At 42.9% G+C, this 11,851-nt stretch overlaps 1 pseudogene; it reads right to left on the bottom strand.

Annotated features, from left to right (window-relative positions):
• Positions 1 to 1,846: 1,846 nt before the first annotated feature.
• Positions 1,847 to 11,624, bottom strand: LOC142046535 (uncharacterized; annotated as a pseudogene).
• Between the last annotated feature and the right edge of the window lie 227 nt (positions 11,625 to 11,851).

Raw genomic sequence — 11,851 nt, 5'->3', positions numbered from 1 at the left:
CTCAGACCTCAGCAAAACCAATATCCTCATTGCTATTGCTGCTTGCTCTGTGCTCCACAATCTCAGTGAGAGTAAGGGGGAGACGTTTATGGTGGGGTGGGAGGTTGAGGCAAATCGCCTGGCCTCTGATTACGCGCAGTCAGACACCAGGGCAATTAGAAGAGCACATCAGGAAGCGCTGCACATCAGAGAAGCTTTGAAAACCAGTTTCATGACTGGCCAGGCTATGGTGTGACAGTTCTATTTGTTTCTCCTTGATGAAAACCTGCCCCCTTGCTTGACTCATTCCCTGTAAGCCACCCACCCTCCCCCCTTCGATCACAGCATGCTTGCAATGGAAATAAAGTCACTATCATTTAAAAACCATCTTTCTTTATTAATTATAAAAAATAGGGAGATAACTGACAAGGTAGCCCAAGTGGGGTGTGGGAGGAGGGAAGGAAAAGGCCACTTCAAAACTTGTTGAATGACTGCCTTCTGTTGCTTGGGCTGTCCACTGGGGTGGAGTGGTAGGGTGCACGGAGCCTCCCTCTGCATTCTTTTGCGTCTGGGTGAGGAGGCGGCTATGGAACTTGGGGAGGGAGGAGGGCAGTTAAAAGGGGACTGCAGGGGCACTCTATGATCCTGGCGCCATTCCTGAAGCTCTATCAGACACCAGAGCATGTCTGCTTGATTCTGCAGTAGCCCCAGGATTGCATCTTGCCTCCTCTGATCTTCTTACCACCACCTCTCATCTCGATAGTCCCTCCTGTCCTCATGGTCATCTCTCCTGTCTTCATGTTCATTGGCCGCTTTCCTGTACTGTGACACTGTGTCCTTCCACATATTCAGATGAGCTCTTTCATTGCGGGTCGACTGCATGATCTCAGAGAACATTTCATAGCGCGTGCGTTATTTTTGGTGCCTTATCTGAGGCGTGAAAAATTTGCAGCTGCTGGAGGGGAAAAAATGGGAGAGAAGTATTAAAAAAAGATACATTTTACAGAACAATGGGTATTCTCTTTCACAGTGAACAACACTATTCACATTACATAGCACATGTGATTTCAGTACAAGGTCGCATTTTGCATATTATATTGAGTGTCTGCGGCTTTGGTGTTAGAGATCACAGATGCAGGGCCGGGCAACAGAATTCGGCTTGCAGGCGGCCATGGTAAGGCATAGTCTTTCGGCTTCTGCAACCTTCATAAAAGCTGCGCCCTCCTTCCTCATACCAAGCAAAGCCTGTTGAGTGCTGTGGTTTTCGTGTTAACGTGCAGCAGCAGAAACCAAACTAACCCCCCCAATCCAATCCTCTGGGATGATCGCTTTAACCCTCCTCCACTGTGTGGCTGGTATCAGGGAATATCCCTGCTAGCCAAACGTGAACAGCTCAGTGCCAATGCCCCCACCTCCACCACTTGGCTAACCGGGGAGGATTTCTTTCCAGCCACAGGCAAACAGCCCAGTTGGAATGGCCACCTCTGAATGTCTCTTTAATTAAATTCCCATATTTCAACCAGGTTACCATGAACGATATCACTCTCCTGAGGATAACACAGCGAGATAAAGAATGGATGTTGCTTGACTGCCAGCAAACACCGGGACCATACGCAGCTAGGCTTTGTCATGCAATGATACCAGATTACTTGCTACTAGCATGGCGTGGTCAAGCGTGCTACTGTGGAGGATGGAATAAGGCTGTGCAGCCCAGAAACATTCTGCAAAGGCTTTTAGAGTACCTCCAGGAGAGCTTCATGGAGATGTCCCTGGAGGATTTCCACTCCATCCCCAGACACGTTAACAGACTTTTCCAGTAGCTATGTTAGCCGCGAATTCATCCCAAGTCCTCAAGGCAAATTAACAATTAAAAAAAGCTTGCTTTTAAACCATGTATTATATATACAAAGGTACACTCACCAGAGGTCCCTTCTACGGTTTCATGGTCCGGGATACCACCTTGGGAGGGTATTTCAGTCAGGGTGAGAAAAAGATCCTGGCTGTTGGGGAGAACAGTGTGCTGTGTGCTCTCTCAAGCTCCTCTTCCTCCTCCTCCTCCTCATCATCTTCCCTGTAGGCAAAATCCTCAGGCGTGGCTGAGAGTACCCCCTCCTCGGAATCCACAGTCAGGGGTGGGATAGTGGTGGCGGCCCCCCTAGAATTGCCTGCAGCTCAGTGTAGAAGCGGCATGTCTGCGGCTTTGCCCTGGAGCGTCCGTTTGATTCTTTGGTTTTCTGGTAGGCTTGTCTGAGCTCCTTAACTTTCATGTGGCACTGTAGTGAATCCCCATTGTAGCCTCTCTCCATCATGCCCTTGGAGATTTTTTCAAATGTATTGGCATTTCGTCTTTTGGAACATAGTTCTGATAGCACGGAATTGTCTCCCCATACAGAGATCAGATCCAGTACCTCCCATTCGGTCCATGCTGGAGCTCTTTTTCAATTCTCGAACTGCATGGTTACCTGTGCTGATGAGCTCAACCAGCCAAACAGGAAATGAGATTCAAAAGTTCACGGGGCTTTTCCTGTACACCTTGCCAGTGCATCTGAGTTGAAAGTGCTATCCAGAGCAATCAGAATGGTGCACTGTGGGATAGCTCCTGGAGGCCAATACCGTCAAATTGCGTACACACTGACCCTAATTCGAACTGGCGATATCGATTTCAGTGTTAATCCCCCTGTTGGGGAGGAGTACAGAAATCAATTTTAAAAGCTCTTTATGTCGAAGTAAATAGCTTCATTGTGTGAATGGGTGCATGGTTAATTCGATTTAACGCTGCTGAATTCAATTATAAATTTGTAGTGTAAACCAGGCCTAAGTGTGAGTCTAATTATATTGCAGTAAAGAGTGGCACAGTTCCTCCAATTCAGTAGAGTCAGAAATAAACAATGCTGCTGTATTTTTTTATGGATTTTGGTTTTAATAGTTTGCCCAAACTGTTCCTTCCATTCTCCTTCCCCTCACTCAATTTTTTCTTTTTTAGGGGAACAACTATCTTTGTTTTTTGAGGTTTTTTTAAAGAGATTCAGAGCTCTTTGTCTCCTGTATTACTCAACAAACTTAAAATTTTGAATACAAATTACCTACTGCACCGTTGCTCCTCTTTATCTCAGTTAGCCTTCAATATGATCCCCACAGCTCTGTCCTCCTGAGCAAAACTAACTAAATCTTGTAGTAGCTTTTTATTCTTTGAGTCAATTTTCCCATACACTTTTTTAATGATTAAGAATGCCCCCTCCCCCTTTTTTTTTTTGCTTTGGTGACACGAGTCTATGCACTGTACTATGAAAAATAAATCCATTTAAACAAGGAAAAAATTCTGCTTTCCAAATATAAAATACTGAGGTTAATTAAATAACACAAACATTCCATCTGTGTGATCTGAGCTGATCTAATAGGCAAGGCACTAAGTGAGTTATAACAGCACCTACTGGAAAGGACTTTGACATTTTGTCATTGATTTATTACCTGTAGCCTTTATAAACTTCCCAGTAAGTATTGTAAATCCCCAGTATCAAGTATAATTATACAGATAGCCAGATAACTCAGCTACCACACACACCCACTCTTCAGATATTACCTATCCTTCCTTTCCTAATCTAATCCTTCTTCTTGTTTTCATTTCAACAGAAAATTGGTACGTATAAAATGAATGTGGAGAAGAGGAGGAGTAGGAGAATATTATTTAAAATATATGGCCCATAACGTCCCTGTGGAAAAAGGGATAAGGAGCTGGGAACTCTGTCAGGTTCCAGTCATGGTGTTTCATGGTGTTTCATCAAATTTGTTCCTGTGGGGTGAGACATGAGCTGGGTCTTCCACAGGACTGAGGAGAAACAGGAAATTGAACTTACCAGGACCTGTGGGGCCTCTGAGTTCAGTCCCTTGCTATCACAGGCAACCCAGTTATATGGTCCCATTCATAAACTTATCAGGCTCCATCTTAAAACTAGTTAGTGGCCCTGGAAGTCTGGCTTGAGTGCATTACGTTTTTTGAGTTTTGCTTTCACCCCAGATGTGAAAAGTTATCCATTTCTATATGGGGGGTGGAGGGGAAGAGGATGAGTATCTAACATTGAATGAGACTACTTATGGAACAAGGTAATATTCACTATAAAGGTAATAGAATCTGGCATTTAGATAGGGAATCCCTGCCGGTTTGTTTCACAATTCAGTGAGCAAAGAGCATCTACCTGACCTCCCACAGCAAAGATTCCTAACCAAATGAAAGAGTTACTAACGGGGTTTTGGGGAAGCAGAAATAGTGATACCTCCTGCTTCTGCACTACCTGGCGGAGTCCCACTCATGACTGCAGAAGGAACAATTTGGGCCTATGTCATTGTCTGAAAAATTCCCTTAGTATTGTCAGATAATTGTCTAAGAACTCCCTGAATAGATTACAAAACCTGAGAAATCATGAACTCATAGAAATAATAGAAATGAAGGGACGTCTAGAGGTCATCTAGTCCATGCTCCTGTGCTGAGGAAGGAATAAGTATACCTCCATCATCCTGGACAGGTTTTTGTCTAACCTGTTCTTAAAAATCACTAATAAGGGGGATTCCACAACTTCTCTAGGTAACCTATTCCAGTGCTTAACTACCCAAACATTTTTTTCTGATATCTAAACTAAGTCTCCCTTGCTGCAAACCAAGCCAATTACTTCTTATGTACATATGCGTTTGTAAGTCACTAATACAAGATGGGTTCTATAGAACTAAAGATTTCTGCAAAGTGCTAATTGTTTTAAAAGTGATATGCTCTGAATTATGCTGATGTCTGCATGTTTACATTTTATTAATTGTAAATGAAATCCAAGTTTTTGAGTCTCAATGCACATTTTCATATTGTTTGGTGATAATCTAGGAGGGATGATTCTCTGTGTTATTGTTATGGCTAACACATAATCCATATATGGGGTAACATACAGAAAGGCAGAAGAAATGGCTGCTTTAAAATAAAAGAGCAGGACACTTTTCTTCTTTTAATAAGCTTGTTCAGGAGAAACAGTCAAAATGCGTCTTTGAACTATGCTATAGTTTCAAGTAATGGTGACCCCTCCAAACTCTCCATGAAAGTTGTGGGAATTAAAGGAAATCACTCAGCAGTTTGGTCTTGTAAACTACATCATACATTCTTTGCACAATAACAATATTATAAGATAATACAATATAATCTAAACTATAGTCATGCAAAATTAACAACTTCAGTCTCCAACCAAAAGGTAGAGGAATACATATCTTCTACCCTCACCTAATTCCTGGGGAGATTCTCCTCTCCAGGTCAGCCAACCTCAAAGGTCTTAGACTCCAACCATATTTAAGTTTACATTGTCTTGAACAGAATTATTTAATCATGTGATGAATCTTCAGTTCAGTGCCAAGAATGTCTAGGCAATCTAAACTACCCTTACAGACCTTATAACATTAAAGTTGCCAGAAGTGCATTCAGAATTCCAGATCAGAAAAGGGAAAATCCGCACTAATGTCTAAAAACCTCCAAGAAATAATATTCACACAGTGTTCCTACCTGGAAGGCAGGAGCAGATTCGTAACTTCAAATTAGTTAAAAGGGGTATAGCTAATAAAATCAAGGTTTGTTTATTTTATAATGAATGAAAATGAATTGTGAGGGCATGCGCAGAATGCTCTGGGCAGCCTGAGAACATTTAAAATCCATAACATTTGACAGTCAGCAACAATAAAGCCATCTCAATTTTCTCATGCCAACAGCATTTACCAACAAATGAAAATAAATTACAGGGAATATTCCTGACTATGGGTATTACAGTAACACTTAAGGGCTTGAACCGAGCACTGGGGCTCATTGTGCTAGCTGCTGTTACAAACATAATATGAGAAGGCAGACAAAGACCAGGAAGGAGAAGTGAGGTGCAGAGAGGGAAAATGATTTGCCCAAGGTCACATAGCAGGTCAGTGACAGAGCCAAGAATATAACCCCACTCTCTGGACTTTTAATCCAGTGCTTGATCCACTTGACCACTTTGCCTTTTAAAGTGTTCTGAAGTGATCTTTTCATTCAGCTGAAAAATCCTGGCAGAACAAAGTTAAAAGCACTTTGTCATATTGAGAAGTTCTTATCTTTTCCAGTAAGAACGTACAACGGAACTATTACTGTATCAAAAGAAAACTACATTTCATTTTTGCTTATTTTTAACCATGAAACAACATTTGATTTTGTCTATGCCTTTGATTTGGCTATTGATTTTTATTATATTATTTGGTTAGTTACAGTTTTTCTTTCCTGTAGATTCTCTTATTGCTTCATTCTAATAAAGCTTTACATTTGCACAATGGCCCTAAATGGAACAGGATCTAGCCCTTGTGCTCACAAAGCTGTAATAGGGGAAGAATCAAGAGGTCCAACCCAGCTGATCTCAAATACCTTGGTGGGAATTAAGATACTAAACAGTCTGTTGCACAGGACCCGATTCAAAGCCTATTGAACAGAAAGATTCCCACTAACTTCAATGGGCTTTGGATCAGGCTATTAGACCGGACCAAATTTTTTTCATATTGTGTATGTTGCCAAATAAAGATTTCTGTGCAATGTGTAGAGTAGTTGTGGTTCATATACATCTACATCATGACAAATACATGGCAACCTTAGGTCTATTCTAAATTCCTCACTCATCATTAATATTGCTTTCCCATATTAGTAAAGTCCCTTTGACAGACAGCTCTAGCTCATGCAAACTGTTTGAAACTGATGAAATATGCTGTGAAAATCAGCTTACAAATGTTTCGAGTAACTGTGTTTTTGTTCATTTTTTAAACACATATTAGATCCGGGAGGAGGGAGTTACTTTTTAAAAATAGCCATAGTAAGTTCTGCTCTGGTTGCTATCTTTAAAGGTCCTTATTATGCAAAAATAGGCTCCACAGCTGCATGTCTACAATTTAGAAGATAAGGTTTTAAAAATAGACCCTCTTTGGCAGCCACAGAATTTATTAAGAGTTGTGTGATCTACCTCCTCCACAGCATGTAGTCCATGTTCTGCTTTTCCTGATTACCACAATCTGCAATGAGATGATTTTGATTCTGTCTGGCAGGCTCTTCTGAGCATGCTCACAGAGTGCCCCTGAGTGTCTCCGCAAGTGGCTGAATTTCTTGGGTTGATTGACATAAGTAATTTTTGCATGAGAGAAAAAGAATTAACTCATTCCACCAATGCCCATTGGATTATTCCCCCCCTTCCCCATTTCCCTCCCAGCCTTCCCATTTTATTTACTTACCCCATAGTTTCATGCTCTCCAAGTAATCTTCAGTCATTCTGTACCCCAGCTGCTCCTCAACTTCCCCCCCCGCCCCCAATACCTCCTAACTGTAGATGTTGTGTTGATTGAACTGTCTTGGTGTAGATTACAGTTGTTCAAATTGTTCCATTGAGTTCAAATTTGAACTAATCTGTGAACTAACAGTGGTTCATTCCAGTTTGATTTGTGTTCATGGATAACTACAATCTCTAACAGCTTATGTTCATGGTATACTTTTCGCTGGGTTTCTTGAGATAGGTTACTTTCTGGAGTCACATGGTATTTCTCCTGTGTCCTTCATTGGTTGAATCTATCAGGAGAATTAACCTGGATTATCAGAAGCCATTTTCACCTGGTATCTCAAGGAGGAAGGTTGCCTTTCAGCTGATCCATCTGGAAAAGTCAGGAAAAAAGTTCCTACCAAATCCTGAGTCTGCTTATCTGATTTAGCTTAGTCTATGTGGCACTTTTTGATACCTTTTGTGCATCTCACACTTATTAGGAATTGTCTCTGACTTTGTAGTTATATTCACCTAATATAACCCAATATTCCTAGTATTGAAGAGTACCTAACAAAATGATATAAAATCCATTTTATAATAGCCAATGTAGTCTAGATGCTTCCCTCTTTCCCCCAGTGCAGTTATTTCTTCATCCTTCTTTTTCATCACTTTGGTGTCATTACCTGGGGCCTGGTCTACACTACGTGTTTAAACTGAATTTAGCAGCGTTAAACCGATTTAACCCTGCACCCGTCCACACAAGGAGGCCCTTAATAGTGATATAAAGGGCTCTTTAAACCGGTTTCTGTACTCCCCTTGATGAGAGGAGTAGCGCTGAAATCGGTATTGCCCCGTTGGATTAGGGTTAGTGTGGCTGCAAATCAACGATATTGGCCTCCAGGCAGTATCCCACAGTGCACCATTGTGCCTGCTCTGGAAACCAATCTGAACTCGAATGCACTGGCCAGGTAGACAGGAAAAGCCCCGCGAACTTTTAAATTGCATTTCCTGTTTGCCCAGAGTGGAACTCTCATCAGCACAGGTGACCACGCAGAGCTCATCAGTACAGGTAGCAATGCAGTCTCCTGAGAATCGAAAAAGAGCACCAGCATGGACCTCACGGGAGGTACTGGATCTGATCGCTATATGGGGCGAGGTTTCAGTACTAACAGAACTCCGTTCCAAGAGACAAAATGAAAAAATATTTGAAAAAATTTCCAAGGCAATAATGGGAAAAGGCCACACCAGGGACTCAGTGCAGTGCAGAGTGAAAGTTAAGGAGCTCAGACAAGCATACAAGAAAACCAAAGCAGCAAACGGAAGATCCGGGTCAGGGTCGAAAACATGCCGCTTCTACGCTGAGCTGCATGCAATTTTAGGGGGCTGTGCCACCACTACGCCACCCCTGTCTGTGGATTCCCCCCCGTGAAAAAAAAAAGGGAAAAAATCATTTCTTGACTTTTTTCAGTGTCACCCTATGTCTACTGCATGCTGCTGGTAGATGCAGTGCTGCAGCACTGAACAGCAGCATCCTCTCCCCTTCTCTCCCAGTGGCAGATGGTACAGTACAAAAGGACTGATAGCTGTCCTCTGTCATCATCCTGTGAGTGCTCCTGGCTGGCCTCAGGTGAGGTCGGCCGGGGGTTGCCTGGGTAAAAATAGGAATGACTCCCGGTTATTTCCCGGCAGATGGTACAGAACAGCTGGTAACGTCCTCATCATAGCAACTGAGGGGGGGCTAAGCTCCATCAGCTCCCCCTTTTCATGTCTAAAGAAAAGATTTTTTACTGCGTGGACTATCATAGCAGCAGGAGCTCCACCCCACTGTTTAATGTCCTTCCTGGACTATCATAGCAGCTGGAGGCTGCCTCCCCCTCATTTTATCTCACTAAAATCAGTGTTTCTTATTCCTGCATTCTTTATTACTTCATCACACAAATGAGGGGACACTGCCATGGTAGCCCAGGAAGGTTGGGGGAGAAGGGAAGCAATGGATGAGGCTGTTGAAGGGGCACCCCCTAGAATGTCATGCAGCTCATCATTTCTGCGGGATCTGACACAGAGCAGCTGTACTTTCTCGTTCTCTGATGCACTGGCTCTCTAGTACACTTGCCCCATATTCTAGGCAAGACTGACTCTATTTTAGATAAAACATGAAGGAGGGAATGACCCGGGGAGTCATTCCCATTTTTGTCTTTGCGCCCCCAGCCAATCTCAGTGAGGCCAGCCAGGAGCACCCATGACAGCAGGGGATGGTATAGATCGACTGATAACCGTCGTCTCATCACCAATTTGCAATGGCACAGCAGACGGTACAGAACAACTGGTAACCGTCTCTGCTATCTTGCAAAGGCAAATGAATGCTGCTGTGTAGCACTGCAGTATCGCCTCTGTCAGTGGCATCCAGTACTCATACGGTGACAGTGACCAAAGGCAAAACAGGCTCCATGGTTGCCATGCTATGGCGTCTGCCAGGGCAATCCAGGGAAAAAGGGCTCAAAATGATTGTCTGCCGTTGCTTTCACGGAGGAAGGAATGAGTGACGACATTTACCCAGAATTACCCGCGACACTGTTTTTGCACCATCATGCACTGGGATCTCAAGCCAGAATTCCCATGGGCGGAGGAGACTGTGGGAACTATGGGATAGCTACAGGATAGCTACCCACAGTGCAACGCTCCAGAAATCGACGCTAGCCTCGGTACATGGATGCACATCGCCAAATTATTGTGCTCTGTGTGGCCGCGTGCACTCGACTTTATACAATCTGTTTTACAAAGCAGGTTTATTTAAAATCGGAATAATTCTGTAGTACCCTTATTGTTGTACCCTTATTGTTGTAGCTATTTAGCTAATGTAGAAATGTGCTAAATAATCTTGTTTCCTCAGTATTTTTCTTTTCAACTTACTATTTTAGACTTATTCCTCACACATCTGTTTAAATGTAAAGAAGGAAGGTGATCCTTCAGGGGCTTCTAACCAGACCAAATAGCATGACCCCTTCCAGGAGTCAGGCAAGCTTAAATAAGCCTTTTCTCCACACACCCAATAGACTCCAAACGAGGGATTAGATATAAAGATGCAGTATATTAGGGTTTGTAATACCATCCAGTCCAGGCAGAGAGACCAGGAAAACTACTATTAGCATTTTCAGTACACTGACACACAGAGTACTCAGTACCTGAAGAATTAAAAGAATGCTTTTTTATGCAGCGTATGTAAATGATCTTTGAATAATCCAGCAATGCGGTGCAATTAGTGTGTGATAGATCTGGTGCTATAATGCAACGTATTTTGGTAAACACATGAGGTTTATCTAATATCAACCAATTAAAAAGCTGCAAAAGTTAGCAGGGAAAACATACCAGGACTTACCAGGTTGGAGTGAACCTTGTACGAGAGTACAATCAGGTCCCCGTCTTTCACCAAAATGGGTTCCATTAAAATAGGCTTTACAATTGCTAACTCCTACAGGCACATTTCCTGAACCCAGCAAACACCACTCACCAGGCCACTTCCACACAGTAAGGTATCTATTAATCTGGATTCCTGAATCTGCCCAGGTTAGGTTTTGCAAGCCTGAGGAGTCCTTCCATGAAGGAATCCACGTCATATTCATAGGGCTAAGAGATATGGGGATCATGGGAAGACCTCAGTGACTATCTATTGGCATTAAGGAGCATACCCAACATGAAATGTTATTCAGTGCTGGCATACGGGCTTTCATTTCATGAGCAAAGCGAATAAAGGCATTATGTTCATATCCCCTAGTTAATACAACCACCACAAAAGAAAAACAATACACAAATAAGTCCACCAATTCCCCAGGTGACTATTCGCTGCCATTCCTTGGAGAATGGGCACCAGTATACTTCTTCTTGAGTTTTAGGCTCAGGTTGCCCAAAGGGGTAGCAGTCCATTTGCCTTCGTTCCTTCCAAATTGCACCTGTAGCATGACACACCCCAAAAGCATATTTTGAATCGGTATAAATATTGACTCTTTTCCCTTTAGCACAGAGGCAGGCTGCAGTCAGGGTTTTCAACTCTGCTGCTTGGGCACTCACCCCAGGTGAAAGAGCTTTCTCTATTAATACAGTCTTGCTGTCAGTAACTGCATATCCAGAGTATCTAATTCCCTCACGGACAAAGGCAGATCCATCCACAAACAACTCCATTTCAGGGTCTTGGAGGGGAACATCAGTAAGGTCAGGGCGAGGGGTGGAAATTAAGTCCAAAACCTGCAAACAATCATGCACATATCCACTACTTCCCTCTTGGGGCAACAAAGAAGCTGGGTTTAACGTGGCACTTCGTTTGGGGGTTACCCCATGAGTCATTAGGAGAGCAATTTCATATTTTGACATATCGTTGGTTAGTCAGATGCTTATGCTGTTTTGAATTTAACAGGCTGTCCACAGCATGAGGCGTATGCACTGTAAGGTTGTGTCCTAGTACTATTTCTTGAGCTTTTTCCACAATGAGAGCAGCTGCTGCAATATTTCTTAGACAGCCTAGATGGCCTTGAGCTACCTGGTCTAATTGTCCTGACAAATAAGCAATAGGTTGAGGAGACCCTCCAAATAATTGTGTT

The sequence above is a fragment of the Chelonoidis abingdonii genome, chromosome 3 (genome assembly GCF_003597395.2).
Source record: "Chelonoidis abingdonii isolate Lonesome George chromosome 3, CheloAbing_2.0, whole genome shotgun sequence".
Taxonomy (NCBI): domain Eukaryota; kingdom Metazoa; phylum Chordata; order Testudines; family Testudinidae; genus Chelonoidis; species Chelonoidis abingdonii.
This window is presented reverse-complemented; position numbering and strand designations above follow the sequence as displayed.